General features: G+C 33.2%; 1 protein-coding gene across 5 annotated transcripts in view; it reads right to left on the bottom strand.

The window, feature by feature from the left end:
• The window catches only part of GABRB2 (gamma-aminobutyric acid type A receptor subunit beta2), a 233,376-nt gene that overhangs the window by 202,720 nt on the left and 13,973 nt on the right, over positions 1-16,683 (bottom strand). The window lies entirely within an intron of this gene.

The following is a 16,683-nucleotide window of genomic DNA, read 5'->3' as shown; positions in this document are numbered from 1 at the left end:
CAAGGTGACACATAAAATTAACTACCAAAATACTACTGATCCATATTTGTCAATGCTGCTATACATAATAGTATTCTATTCATTTAGATCAGTTAATTTCAACTGCTCCTGAGTTCACTTGAAATATGGTTTACCTAAGGAAAAGGACCGTGTTAGGCAAAATAAACTCAGTCTATAAAGTCAACTTCTTTGAGAGTCATCACATTTTTTCATTACAGATATCTCTATAATCAGTTCTACATGAAAATCTTCAACATATTTCTCTGAAACTGTATTTAACTTTTTGACTAAATGTGCATGGAAAGGAAATTAAAATGCAAAAAAAAAATCAAAAGCAAAAGAAATTTTTGTCTTCAGCAATAATGAGTTTATTATTGGAAAATATGTACCACTCCACCCAGAAGACAATTTGCAAAACACAGCTTTTTAATTTAGAAAATGAATGAAGTGCATACAAGTATAGCTGTGAGAAACTCAATTTTACTAGGTATTTTCCTGTTTTTATTTTTTCTAAGCAGCTTAATTACCTAAACAAAATATTTAAGTTCTGGTATGCTTCACATATCCCATTAATTCCACACTAGGTTTAAGTTCCTTTAAACGTCACTGATTTTTAATTACCATGCAAATGCATTAAGTAAGCTTCTTAGAGTTAAAGGTTAGAAGCACATGCTAGAGAACTGATAAAGGAATTCCCCGCTTTCCTGTTAATAACAACAAAATTATGAGTTCCTACTCTGTAGCTATAATTCTTTAAGATGATTTCCAATACACTAGAAATGTAATTCTCAATTAGCTTCAAAAAACCCATCAGCATATTTGTTTTATAGGTAACAAAACATGTTTAGCCTCAGTTTATGGACTCATCAACAAGTACCAAAAACCTCCATTATAATTCAGGTGGAACAAAAGAACGAACAGCTTGCCACACTAGAAAGGTGGCATGAGGAAGTCTGTATGACTAACTTGGCATTTGCTCTATTCCATGGTAGCTTTTCTGCCCGCTACTACTTCATAGAGGTTTGTCAAGAGGCAGCTGCTATAGAAAACATGCACAAACTTTGGATTTTCCTTTGCAAGACTTTGAGTCTTGACCCTAGCATTTGCTACTTGAATGATCAAGTGTATTGTATTTATCTCTCATTCTTACTTTCCTTATCTGCAATCATTAGCATAACATGCATATAATAAGACTTAAATGAGTTAAAGCTCTTTTATTGTTGTTGACCAATCTTAACTCCTTTTGCCATTTATATCGTTTAATACTTTTGCTAACATTTATTGAGTGTTTAGTATATGCCAGAAACTGTACCAAGGGCTTTATCAGAGTCTTTTACTTAATCCTCACAACTGTGTGAAGTAAATATTATTATCCCTGCTTTGTATGACTTCCAAAGCCCTCTTCTTAACCACTATGGGTACCATGGTTTCCGCAAAAGACGTATGATTTCATCACAGCAACCAGAGGTAATCATTTCTGTGTCCAAATGATGGAGGAGGAAAGTGAAGATACCATGAAGCCTCCTCACACATACATATAATTAATAAGGGACCACTAAACTTGAACTCAGCTATTTTATTTATATTTAAGAGCAATGCTATTTCTGATATGCCACACGCTTCTTTTATATGTGCTTCAGGGTGGGGGCGCCTGGGTGGCTCAGGTGGTTAAGCGACCGACTTTGGTTCAGGCCATGATCTCATGGTTAGTGGGTTCGAGCCCCATGTCAGGCTCTGTGCTGACAGCTCAGAGCCTGGAGCCTGCTTCAGATTCTGTGTCTCTCTTTTTCTCTGCCCCTCCCCCACTCATGCTCTCTTAAAAATAAACATTAAAAAAAACTGTATATGTGCTTCAGGGTGTGCAAAGTAAGAAAAGATCTGATTCTTGTCTTTGAGGAAGATTTAAATATAATGGACTTCATGTAATATAGAGCACATTTCAGGGAATGTTCTTACTAAGAAATTGCAAACTTCCATATTTTCTTTTTGTTCAATCCATGTTCAAATCATCAAAACAAAAGGCACAATGGACTGTTACCAATAGCCTAGGCAACAAAGATAAAAATGAAGCTCTCACCCAGGGAACTGAAAAACATTACATTCAGCTCTATTATTTCCCAGTCTTTGACATGTCTCTACTTTTGTTTCCAGCAATAATGTACACTTGACATAAGGGAACATTTCATTTCATCTTACTCATGCTTTTGTCTCACCTTTTTTTGTGTATAAAACAGTACCATTTTTGTTTTCAGATATTTTGCTAGGCTCTTCTCTGTGACTGAATATGGAGGGTCTGACAATTCCTGGTATGAATATATAAATTAACAGGACAGAAACTGGCATGTTGGGAGATATTATATGAAATGTTATTAGATGTTTATCCCCAACTTTTCATGAATACAGCTGTGATGGAGGTAAAATTAGGACAAGATAAATAATATCAGGTGTATGCGGATATCATTATGGTGTCCTTGAGAGGAATAAAAACTTCCTTCTTCCATCTCTCCTGGAGTTAGACTGTTGATTGTGATGAAAGATCTCACCTCATTCTGGGAGAAGTAACATGGTCATACCTGACAAAGGCAACACAAAATACCTCAATCTGATAGGATGCATTAACACTGGATCCTAATGGCTTTGATAAACTCAGATTTGAGTTTCTGAGAATAAATTTGTGCAGCAAAGGGTAAGGTCATTAAAGAAAGAATATGAGTTAGATTTAAAAGGTTTAACTTCCAGGGCGCCTGGGTGGCTCAGTCGGTTGGGCGGCTGACTTTGGCTCAGGTCATGATCTTGTGGTCCGTGAGTTCGAGCCCTGCGTCGGGCTCTGTGCTGACAGCTCAGATCCTGGAGCCTGTTTCAGATTCTGTGTCTCCCTCTCTCTGACCCTCCCCCATTCATGCTTTGTCTCTCTTTGTCTCAAAAATAAATAACCGTTAAAAAAAAATTAAAAAAAAATAAAAGGTTTAACTTCCATCTTGACTTATAAATATAGTGGATAACCACTGTTTTCCCCAGCGACTTTGGTTGAAGTCCACTGGGGCAATATATGGTTGCCCCACACACATTTGTATGCCACTAATACTCATTCTCATTGTGGCCTGGAAGAAAACTTAGAGGACAAGCTAATGTAAACTGCCTCTCCAGATACCTGTGTAATTTGGCTGGACATTAAAACAGTTGCAACGACCCACTAACTGCATTACTCTCTAAACTCAGGCTGCACAAAATGGGTCATAGTAAGTCATAGAATGGTGCGCTGGTGCCACAAGAACTGTTTAAAGAGTGGAATCTAGTGAACACACCTTACCTAAATTTTGTTAAAAAGGAGGACAGTGTAACTGAAATAACCCAGAGATGACAAAATAAAACTGAAAGTTTCTGATTTGTTCATGAGAGAACACTGAGGTACATTTGAAGTAAAGAGGTTAGCCAATCCTTCCTTTTGCACCACATTGGAAAAGCTTATTATTTTCTAACTATTCCCTATAAAATAAAAAGTATGAACAAGAATTCCTTTGAAAAAAGAAGTTCTTAATCTAGAAAAATTCCAATGTTGTAAACAATGAGTTAAAAGGAAAATGAAGACAAAGTTCTAATCCATTCTAGAAAGGGGGCTGCATACAGACATCTGTAGTAGTAGAAATTACCATCCCATTACTAAAACTTAGCTGAGAAACAGGAGTTGGGATAGAGTTCACATTATTTTAATGGTCAATTAAAGTCTTATGGATTTCCCTAACTTTTGCAACAGTTTATAGTAAAAAGTACATTTGATTTCAAAAACTGATACTATATTTATTACCATCTATGATCCTACCATAAAAGTCCTTTATAGGTAATGCTACTTGACTATAAAATTGTTCTTGATTATTGAAGAGCACAACATTCATAAACACTGCATCCCACAGAAGCCAAAGATTTCTAACACTTGCTTGAAATAAACCCACATAACAGAGAGATGCTCTGATTCATGTGGGGCAATAATAAAAAAGACACTGATAAAGTCATTGGGTATTTTGAGAAGACATCTTAAAGCATACACATTATTTTCAAATCTAAGGAAATATATATTACAAATCATAATTTATAAATGAAATCAGAATTATTTGTGAATACCTATAACGCGACCTATTGACCTAAACTCCACGATCAGATTTTAGATTATAAAAGAATTTACTAACACTTGAAACAAATCATTGTGGAAAGCAGTAGTGGTTGTTTCTTAGGCATCAACCTAAAACCAACTACCTTTGAATTTTATAAGGTTAATAAAGAACAGTATGTAGCTTCAGGGCAGAATTTATGAAGTGGTAATGAACATGTTCAGATGGCCATTCAGAGACTGTAAAAAAAGGTTAAGTGTGGATGTTAAGTTATTTTGAAAACCACTATGCCCTTTAACACATACCAGAAAAGAGATGAATAGGCAGGTCAGAGGTTGCCTTCTGGAGACCATGAGCCATAGCATAACACTGTAAAAAGAGACTGGAAATTGATCCATGCACACATATAGACTCACAGAGTGTGTTCACCACATGTTCATGTCAACTATCTTGCAATCCAAAACTAGTTTCTTCAAATACAGTGATAATATATGGCCTACACTAAGGCATCACCCTTAGATGATGAACTAAAATGTTCACACCCGTTAATTTATATGGGAGACTTATGAAGCTCTCTTCTACGTACCTACCCTTCTGAAATTCATTCTACCACTAAAGGTAGCCACCCAGTCTCTACTAATGAAGGAAAAAAATCAATGAAGCCTCATGATGAAACCTTTAGGATTCAACAAAGTAGTTACAATAAAAAGTTTTCATATTAGGGGAATTGACTATATTTAAAGAGTTTTGCTACATGTAAGTCTCATCAAAGATTGACATATTAATGAAATAAAGCAAAAGACTATCAATAGATGGTTTGAAATTACCAAAGAAAATTCAGAAAGAAACTAAAAATAATATCTCAATTTTATGAAACAAAAAACAATTTCAAGTGAATGAAAGTGAGGAAAGATGAAATTCTGCAAGTCATTCTGTAGTTTTTGTTTTTAAATCTATAAACCTTATGATTTAAAATTTAAGTCTATGAAATCTATCCAATGAGCAAAGCAAGGTCGAGGTATAACAGATAATACACTTGATTATTTAAGTGGCATCTAACACCATGATCATATTTTCTTTTATAGCTCTTTTCCAGTGTTGTTTTCCCCTCTTTAGTCAATGTTGATATTAGATTTTGCATTAAAATGGAGCATAAAATGAACCATTGCTACTTGTTTTTAGGATCATTTACCACCAAGTGAATTATAAAAGCATTAAAAGTAAGAGAAGTTCTTAAAAACTTAAAAAAAAATAATAACCACACCTTCTACCTGGCCATGAGGTTATGTGAGTTGTATAAATAGGAAATATTACTCTGACTGCCTCTAGTATGTAGGGAGGAGTGGCATATAAAGGACTCTAGATGTCAGAGTCCTTGTCTTGTATCATTTATAACCTTGAATATTTACCTGATACTCAGCTCTTTCATCATAAAATAGAGATCTGAGTTGGATGAACTGCAAGATGCCTTTCTGCTTTGCTAATTTTTATTTTTATGATTGAATTTATCAAAAAACAAATCTTTATGCAATATGTTTTACAAAATGAAAAAAAAATTACTTATGTTAACCTATTCAAATTCTTAATATTCATTTCCCGGCTGCCCATTGTTTCATCTCTTTTACATAATTTCTTTCGGGATAGTGTCCCTTTTGACATAATGTGATAGCCAGCATTCATATGTATCAAAGTCAATTTTTAATGAATGCCATCTTTGCACAGGAAGTATCCTAAAAACATTAAAGAAATTATATTTCATCTTCAATAAACTCCAAAAAGAGATTTACTTCATTGTGCAAATGAAGAAATTGAGGTTCAGAAATTAAGCAACCTGCCTAAATTCACACGTATTTGATATGTTAATGCAGTCTGTCTGTTTCCAGACCATGTACCATGAAACCAGTTTACAAGAATGCATATATCCTATGACAGTTGGTACCCTGACTATCCCAGCACAGAAGCCCTGTTGTTTTGGTATGGGCCCTAGCACCATGGAAAAGCATATCTGCCTTTCTGAAATGAACAAAAAAGGAGCATGGCTAAACTTCTCATCACAGCTTGCCCCATTAGATCTCAATGATCAGTAAAGCTTTCCAAATAATCAATTACTGCTGTAATACACTGCTTCAGAAAACAGGTAGAGCAAGTCATATTTACTGATTTTGGGGGGTTGTCTGTAGGAGGTCTATTTGTTGGCTGTAACTTGGAACATCCATGATTCATGATGCTTGATTAACTGTGCCAATCTTTCAAATGTAGACAAATCTCATGGGGACAGACAAGCTGAAGGAACATTGGTTTTAGTGGTTTCTTGAGATTACCCAAGGCATTAAAATGAAATGATGCTTAGCAAACCCAAGCTGCTCCTTTTGCATTAACTATTAGGTTTATTGGCTCTTTAAAGGAATGTATTTGGTGTTTGTTCCAAGTACTTTATCCATGGTCACCGATACCTCTATCACTCTTTTTTAAGATTAAAAAAAATCTTTCTCTCAATTACATTTCCATTAACTTGCTTCCTGAATTAGAAAATAGAATATTAGATCTGAGTTTGTAACATCAAGATTCTAGTTCAAATTCTACCATTTAGTTAATCATATGGCTAAGTATTACTGTCTCTGGAGTTTATTTTTGAAAAAACTAAGAGAGGGAGGCAGAAAAGAAGAGTGGAAGACAAGAAAGGAGGAATGAAGGCAGGATAAGGAGGAAAAAAATAGAAACACCTTGTTGTTTATCTCCCAGGAATGGTAGGAGAATCAAATGAAATAGATGATACTAACGTACTTTTAAGATCCTCAAATGTGATAAAAATGTTACTACTGGTATTACCATTGTTGGAGGTATTTACCTTCAACTAGGAAATAGCCTTGGTAGCATGTAATAAAATTATATATATATATGTACGTATATACGTATATATATATACGTACGTATATATATACGTATATATATATATGTATATATAGCCATGATGCATGTTGAAAGACCATCTCTAAACCAAACTATTGTGGTTGAGATCTGAGCAACCCTATGATAACAAATTAATTTTCTGTCTCGGCAAAGCACTAAATCAAACTTAGGAAGGGACGTGTATTCTGAACATTTGTATTTTATTTTAATAGTTTTTCGTGCTCTGAGAATGACCTTGGCAATGTCTTCCAAGTGAATCAGAGAAGACAGTTATCCTTCTAGCCTTACTAAACTGTACAATCAGTTCTTTTATTTTTTCCATCACAGAAAGCAAATAGTAGCTATAAAACTATGTTGTAGGGCATCTGCACTTCCCAAGATGAAATCTTATGCTATTTCCAATAAGAAAGGTGTCATTTTCCATATACGAACCTTGGATCTTTATCTGTTGAACATAAAGCTCTGGTTAGTCTCATATATTTAATAGCCCCCCCTAGGTATTATCACACATTTAAGATGAGACACATTTCATTCAGAAAGAAAATTACTTTTAGAATGAGAGTAGAGCTGTATCTTACTTGCATTTTAACTTCTCAATAAAATTCTTTTCACAAGTATGAACAAATATTAGCATCTAGAAGTATTAGCATCTAACAATTTCATAGCAGACTCCTGCAGACAGAACACCTTGAGAGGATTATACCCCTAAAGCTCTACAGAATTAGCAAAGTGCTTATTCTGCAAAACAACTGCAAAACATTCCATTAGAAAGAGGAACACTTTCTGATAAACAACACAACTACTGTTTGTCAGCTTTTTTTCTGGCCTAATAAGCAAAGCTGTCTTTTTTTTTTTTTTTTTCATAGTTCTTTCCAACTTTGGTTGCAAATTTAAGAATTTAGAATTTAAAAAAAAACTGGGTTTTTTTTTACTCAAAGATTTTCAGGAGTTCAGAACTGGAAGGTTATATCAATCCAGTCATATTTTCATTACCTTCATCCCCACCAGTCCCCACACCACACACAAAAATGTAACTATAGTCCAGAGGGGGGATAAAATGAAATACTTGATATGACACACTAGAGTGTAGGTGAATCGTATTGAGAATTTAGGTCTCCTGAATACTAGCCTAATGCCCTAGGATTCCTTTCTAGCACATAGCTTCTTTGACCATCAAATGACCATGTGCTTTTCAAGATACCATTACCCTTGATATGGTGTCCATTCTGCATAAACTGAAATCATGAATGTGTCAGTGGGCTTGTGGCATCAACCAAACTTAAATTTGTATGTATATAATGTTATTAATAGATATAACTTATTGAGATTTATTATGTGCAAAGAACTTTACTAAGCCTTGTATGTCTATTAAATCATTTAATTTTTAGAATACTCTTTTGAGGCTGATACTATCAATATTCCTATTCTATAGATGAGAAAAGTGATGATTTAAGGAATTAGATTATTTGGACCATATTACATAGCTAATAAGAAAAGCCAAAATTCCACAGCCCAGATCTTCAACTACTATGAAATGCTACCAATGTTTATAAAACTGTCAAAGAAAAACATACTCTTAGAAATTTTCATAAGCAAACCTGCCTTTATAAGTTTTAAGAAAGAAAACTATTTCTTCTTGTAGTTGGAGACATAACTACCAAATGTATTTAGTTGTAATCAAGCAATAAAAAACAGATTGTCTCATTCTGTTCTTTAAATACATTTCAACCAATTTCAAAGACATTCAACATTAACAAAGACTTTCAAGGATTGAGGTTTAAACTTTATTTATCTGGTAGGCTTAGTTCATTGTTGACTTCCTTACTACTCTTACATCTGAAATATTACGGCATATTTATTAGCTGTTAAGTCACAACAATTATACCTCATTTTATGTACAATCTGGTACTCCTGCTTTGTTCTGCTCTTAGGTTTACTTTTTTTAATCCTAGCCATAAATTCTAGTCCACAAACTTCAGAAAGGAATGAGGACTGTCTAAAGATGTCAAGTTGGGAACCATTCCTTAAATGCTGAGTACTCTGTTGTCACCAGCACTGATATGTAGACCCTTAACATAACTGTATGACCACTGTGAGAGCTCTGTACAATGACTTCTAGAACAAATTATGAAAATCAACCAAAATATTCTTGAATAAAAATTGAAGACTGAAGGTAAGCAATGATAAACACTTCTGAACCAAACTATGGTTTTGTTGTGCTATAACTTCTTAAGAGAAAGAAGCACTAATAAAAGGGATTATATGTTATTCTACCACTAGCTTAACTCATTTCTTATGTAATTTCCATGAGTCAGACCTTTTTTAAGCTAGATCTGGCAGTAGTTAAAATAGTCAAAAAACAGACATGGTCCTGACCTCATGAAGCACAGTCTAATGGGTTATGGGATCATTTCTCAGTAGAGAGAAACTGTTAAGGACTATGAGTAGAAAAGATTTTCTTGATTCTAATTCTTACATTAATCAATATATTAACAAGGAGCATCCATACATTTTTAGGCCATACAAATTCACAATTTACTACAAAGCAAACCTGAACATAAGTTACTATAACTTTTCTTTTTATAAACAATATTAAAAAGCAAATCTAAGAATAATTAATATGAAACAAAAAGCTTCACATTATTTTCTATAATTCTCCCAATTTTAATACAAAGGTTATTTTCCTTTTTTAAAAAAATGTTTATTTATTTTGGGGATCCTGGGTGGCTCAGTCAGTTAAGCATCCAACTCTTGATTTCAGTTCAGATCATGATCTCCTGGTTCCTAAGTGTGATCCCTGCACCAGGATCTACATTGATAGTGCTGAGTCTGCTTGGGATTTTCTCTCTCTCTCCCTCTTTCCCTGCCCCTCCCCATTACTTGCTCTCTCACTCTCTCACGCTCCCAAAAATAAATTATTTATATATTTATTAAATAAATTGTTTATTTTTGAGAGCGTGAGAGAGCACACACACAGGGGCCGGGGAGGGGCAGAGAGGGGTGGGGGGGGGATGGAGGTTCTGACAGCAGACAGCCAGATGTGAGGCTTGAACTCATGAAACATGAGATCATGGCCTGAGAAGTCTTTCACTTAACTTGACTGAGCACCCAGGAGCCACAAGATGTTTTCCCTTTTATGCTTTCCATAATCTTAATTAGCAAAAATATACTTCTTCATTAAGTCACATTTTCAATACATTCTTATTTAATTTGAATCATCTCTCATTTAAGTAAAGTTGAAACAGATACATAAGCAAGAACAATAGATATGCAATTTCACATGCTCCATCTTCTATTGGTTTATATCCAGAGTACTTATACTCATACCATACTTATTGTTCTGAAACAGGAGTCATAAAATTTTTTCTGTGATGACCAAAGAGTAAGTATTTTGGATTTTGTAGGCCATATTGTCTCTGTTATAACTACTCAACTCTGCATTTAAAATGCAAAAGCAGGGGCACCTGGGTGGCTCAGTGGGTTGAGCACACAGACCATGATCTCATTATCATGGGATCAAGCTCTACATCAGGCTCCACGCTGAGTGTGGAGCCTGCTTGGGATTCTCTCTCTCTCTCTCTCTCTCTCTCTCTCTCTCTCTCTCTCTCTCTCTCCCTCTTTCTCTCCCTCTTTCTCTCTCTCTTTCTCTCTCTCTTTCTCTCTCTCTCTCAAAATAAACATTAAAAACAAATAAATTGCAACAGCAGGTATAGATAATATCTAACCAAATGGGCATGGGTGCATTCCAATAAAAGTTTATTTATAAAAATAGGCAAGTATAGGCCCTTCCTCTAAAATATCAATAATCTTTTGGCCAAAACTAGCTGAATAAAGATGATCATGATTATCAAAGCATGTCTCACTAAAGTCCAGTTTAAAAAATAATTATTTTTACAATATATCTTTGAAGATAAATTTGATCATTATCTTTTAGAATGGACAATAAATCTATAGACAATTAAGAATTGGATTCCTTTTAATTGTGCTAGTAAGTTTTCTATTTATATTAGTACTGTACCTGTATTTTTTATGAAAATAAACAAAACCAAAATACATTTGTCAAAAGATCAAACCTTACTTGATACATCAGTCAGAAGCCTAAATTCACTGATGTGTAACACATCAATATTTTAATATTAAAAACATTCATCTAATGTGTACACACACACACACACACACACACTTGCAAAACAGCATGGAATTCTACCCTTACTTTAGTTTTCCTATATTTATTTACAAGAAACACATTTTCCTGTCCAAGGATTTATAGTCTTTTCAAACTGATGTATGTGGCATTGCTATTTCATATGATATCCCCATCTACTAATGCAGCTAACTTAAATTTACCAACATCAAATAATTCAACATGAAGGTTAGAGGTTCTTATTTAAACATAAAAAAAGTTATACTCTATTTTATGTATGTATGTATGTGTGTGTATCTATGTATGTGACAGCCAAATACCATATGCTATTGACAATGCTGGACTAATTTGTAGAAAGTCCTCCTCCATCTGTGCTTTTGCTTTTTCTTAAAGGCACTCTGACTTAACCAATACAAAAGTTAAACTCAACCAAGGAGACACTATAATTCCCTAAAATGTATATGGTATTCTATGTTTTCCCTAAAATTCAACATAGTAATCTCAAACTTCATGCACAACTAAACTATTCTTAGCTGAAGGATTCAACATGAAAACTAAAAACTTCTCAGGAAAGCACATTGATAAGTCAGTGTATTTAAGATGGTCAAATCACTTATGAACTTAGACTACCATAATGGGAGAGCCTAACCTTTACAGTTTTCAATATTTGGCGATCAAGTATGATTCAAGGTCAATTAGGTTTAGTATTAAATCCAGACAAGTCTTCACTCTGAAAAAGGTATTTGTGGCTATATTCACACACTGTGTCAGTTAACATTGTTTTATTCTCTGGTTGTATCTGCCCTCAACATAAAACATACCCTCTTCAACTGTCTGTAATTAAATCATCCATACATATATCAAGTAATAGATACCAGAGTTTAAACGTAGCATGCGATGATGATTTGGTTTACAGCAAAAAAAGGTTTCTTATTTTCACAAGGTTTGCAATATGCAAGATAAAAAGGGGATATATTAAAAGGAGACTTTAGCTTTAAATCTAAATTTTATGAACCTCATTGGGGTAAAGGAATGGAAGACTGCACCTTCAATGGTAATTCATGTTGGTTTTATGGGACCAAGTAAGTCAATCCTATGTTGGAGATTGAAATGAAATAAAACAATTATTTTAAATGTTTAAGTTGGTTAGGAATAATAAACTGAAAAAGTGCACAATATCTATCTATCTATCTATCTATCTATCTATCTATCTATCTATTCAAACAGGTTACCGATACCAAAGGTATTTCATGCATAAATTGCAATGGAAATGGTACTCGGAGTGGTAAAGATAAAAAACACCCTTCTCAGATGGTTATATGGCATTTGTTCTTTTGGCCAAGAATCAAAAATAATAATTGGATATAAAAATCCTAATTGCCATAACCATACAAACTGTATGTATTTACAAACTGTAAAGTATTTAAGAATTAATTTAGCAAGAATTATGTAAAGCCTATGGGAATAAATTTAACAAGAAATGTGCAAGAGTTCCATGTAGAAAAGTATAATTTTACTGAAGGACACAGCAGACTATGTATAAATGGTGAGACATAGTATGGTTTTCAATACAAGGAGCCACTGCCGTTGAGAACTAAATTTTCTACCAAATTTCAAGCAATTACAACCAAAATGCTGGCACAGCATTTTTTTTTAACTTGCCAAAATATAAAGATTGTATGAAAGTGTCACTATCTCATAATGGTTAAGTATAAATAAATAGAAACATAATGAGGGGAGATTTGCCTTGATATTTAAGGTTAAAATAATTAAAACAACATTATGCTTACACTATACACACACACACACACACACACACATATATGTAGAGAGGGAGAGAGAGAAAGATGGAGAGAGAGAAATATTAATGAGACAAATTACAGAGTAAAAACATAGACCTAAGGTCAGATGAGATTCCCTATATGATAAAGACAAGATTTCAAATAATAGGGAAAGGATAGACTATTTCATTAATTTTTACTGTGACAAATATCTATCCATTTATCTACCTATCTGTCAAATCTGACAATACATGATTGTTTTACATAGTTTCATTCATGATACTAAAAATCCACAAAATAATTATAATGTCTGTCAAAATAGGATTGATTTAATAAAATCAATGAAATTCTATGCAACCCTTGGATATTATGTTGTAGAAAAATTTTAGATGTCATCAAAAGATGTTCACAAAATATTAAGAGCAAAAATCATAAAACATGATGTCTGATACCATCTGATAATATTTCACGTACCTCCCAAGAAGTCTGGAGGCTTACTGATCATTTTGCTAACAGTATTTATATCTGGGTGGTGATATTAATAGGCATCTTCACTTTTAATTATAGTTTACACTGTTACTGATTTTTCTGTAATGGACAGAAATAAGTAATAAAAACAATTCAAGATAAAAACAGAAAATATTTTTTAAATGGAAGAAAATTAAGAAAATCACATAACAGATAAATTTACTCACTTAACAAAATAAATATTACAAAAATTTTTCATTTAATTCCCTTAATTTCCAAATACAGAAACGCTGAACAAGAATTTTGTACAAGGTTTTATCACCAGTGACAAATTCAGGACAAATCCAGAACTCCCAGTCCCTGCTTTTGATATGAAAACTGACTTTTTCACAATAATTATAGAAATAATCTCTAGAAAAATTCAATAACATACTTTTAGCCCAAGGACTGCTACCTTTCAAAAGAAACATAGAGCTTAATAATTATATGTGTGTGTGTATATTATTAGATATATAAAATATACATACCCTAAATTTTATGTTTGATTTTAATCAACCCAATTGTATATTTGATAAAGTAGATAAAAAGAAATTAGAAACACTTTGCTTAAGCCACATATTGTTCTCAACCGTGAAGAACACAACTGTATTCAAACTGAAGTTTTTAGATTGACCTTGAAATACATCACAATTATTATTTCACACAAATGCTAATCATCAGCCTACTGAATATTTTGAGATGCTCTGATACTGAGATAGGTACCACCTCATTAAAATAACAAGTAAGGTATCAAGGGGTGATATTTTCTTCATTCTGAAAGTCATAAAACTTAATCAAGATCTAATTTTGTTCTTAATTCTCAAGATTACCATATCCTTTGCAGAGCAGATTTTTGTTTCAAGCATGAATTGGATTTATTCCTCAGTGATGAAAGAGAATTTATAATAGCCAGGAAAAAAGTAAATCATAATCTTCAATTTATCCACAAACTCTAATGATGCTGACATAGTGATAATTACTAATTTAACTGACCTCTCAATGAGTTAGATTGCCTACTTCCTTATGTTCTATTTATCTTAGTTTTGTAGGCTTCCCAAAAATCATCTGAGAATCTGGAATGTGGATTGTTAACAATCATCCTGGGAGATTATGATGGAGGCAGGTCCATTCAATTTTTTCAACTTCCTTTTTCTTTCACTTCAGAAAAACACAAAATAAATGGGATAGGGGACAAATCAGGCTCAAATTCCAGTTCCAGGTATACTGTAATTTTTCAAAACTGTTTTCATTGACTTTTTTTTAATTAAAATATGTATTAATTATCAAATGCTTAAAAGTACAGAAAGAATCCACATGCATTTTGATATTGTTGATTCCATACCACGTAATTCAAAAAGACAGTCCCTGATTTTATATATATATATTTTTTCATGGTAATCTTTGTTGCATACTTTACATATATAAATATTCATTTATACTAAACAGGACACAGTGACTATGTAGGAAAGGCCTTCTGCTATTTCTCAACTATTGAAAACACATTACACACTCTTCAAGAACAGGAATACATATGTCTATCCCTCTTCGCCTCTCCCTCTCTGCATCTCTCTTTGCCCCTCTCTCTCTTTAAAGCTCAAAGACACAGCAGCATTTGATTTAATCAAGTTTTGTTCCTGCCGTATTTGCACTAGGCACTAAAACAACAACAAAATGGGAAACCCAGAGCTCTAGGATTGTGGCTACTTTTTTAATGAGAACATAAACAATTAAGAAGTATTCTGTCCCAATCTGGGAATTTTAACACCAAGACACACCTATAGCATTGCTACTTTGACTAAAGTATCCTAAGTAGAAAAAGTTCCATTAACAACAAATTTCCACCTAAGTGGTGGGGATGATGATCAGAGTCAGTTTGGTAAATTAATGAAATAAAGACATTTTAAAATGTGGCTTTCAAAGCTGGTTCATTAAATAGATAGACAGTAAGAGTTTCCTGGTCTGTTAGAAAATGTATAATTAAGATATGAACATGAAAACTGATCTTTCTGAATAACCAGAGAATTATATATATATATAAATATATATATATTTATATATATATATTTTATTATATATATATATTTGTCAGAAAATATTACTCTGTAGTGTTAAAAAGCAATTGGCAAAATGATTTTATTCAGATTTCTTATAGAACAGAACTTAGCCTCCAACAAGCAGTCTAAAATAAAGCACTGAAAAAAATCTGAAGGAAATGAAGAAACTATGTTTTTCATATGCTCTGTAATTTTACATATCTCTCACGTGTAAATTTGGCAAGTACTTAAAATATTATGACTTTTAGAATAACAAAGGTATTCTCTAATGAATTCAGTTAGAAAAATGGTTTGTCACACCGACAAGCTAGTATGATTCAAGTAAACACTTAAAAGCATTCTTCCAACACATAAGCCAGATGCAAATTTATGCAGCCTAGCAGATCAGCCCCACCAAAAGAAAGAGCTGGCTTAACAGTGCTTGAAAGAGGAAAGGTTTACACAACTGACTGATGGGAGAATGCTTCAAGAGGTCTGCAGTCTATTAACTCAAACACTCATTTGGAAAAAGAAATAGAAATACGTCTTTACAAAATAAGTCTTTAAGTTTCTTTGTAGGTCAAAGAAAGCAAACAGAAAAAAATATTTAAATTTCATTTTTTGGAGCACAGTATCTGCAACAATGGTAAGTATACAGAAAGGTGATTAGATTTTACAACCTAACAATGGGCACCTATTCACTTATATTTAAAGCTGTTGACAACTCTCCTTCTTATTTATGATATTCCTTAAAATGGCCTATAAATCATTATTTAAAGATTAATGTTAAAATATTTCCTGAAACATCTACAGTTGATGAAATGTCAACAGCCTCACAAAACAGGACAATTTGTAAAGATGATCTTTGCATGATTATTTAAGAGCTACCTGTCTGATTATACAGTCCCTTGTAAAATCCATTTAAACGGTAGTCCTAAGAAGCAAGAAGATTCAATAATTACTTTAAAACAAATGCTCCCTCCTGGAAGGGAGGAACAGCACACTCTCTAAAATATTACTTGTTCTATGTTGATGCTTTAGAAATTGGAAGGTAGGAATAAATGGGACTGTTTCCACAGAAAAAAGTCACCTTTCAATTATCTATATTCCAAGCCATACTATCCAATATTTCCCCTTAGCAGGATAATAATGAAGAATAAAATGGCCTTTAATTTCCATTATTATTCACTGTATCGCTATTT

This window comes from Panthera tigris, chromosome A1 (genome assembly GCF_018350195.1).
Source record: "Panthera tigris isolate Pti1 chromosome A1, P.tigris_Pti1_mat1.1, whole genome shotgun sequence".
Taxonomy (NCBI): Eukaryota; Metazoa; Chordata; class Mammalia; order Carnivora; family Felidae; genus Panthera; species Panthera tigris.
The sequence above is the reverse complement of the archived record's forward strand: the minus strand, read 5'-3'. Positions and strand labels throughout refer to the sequence as shown.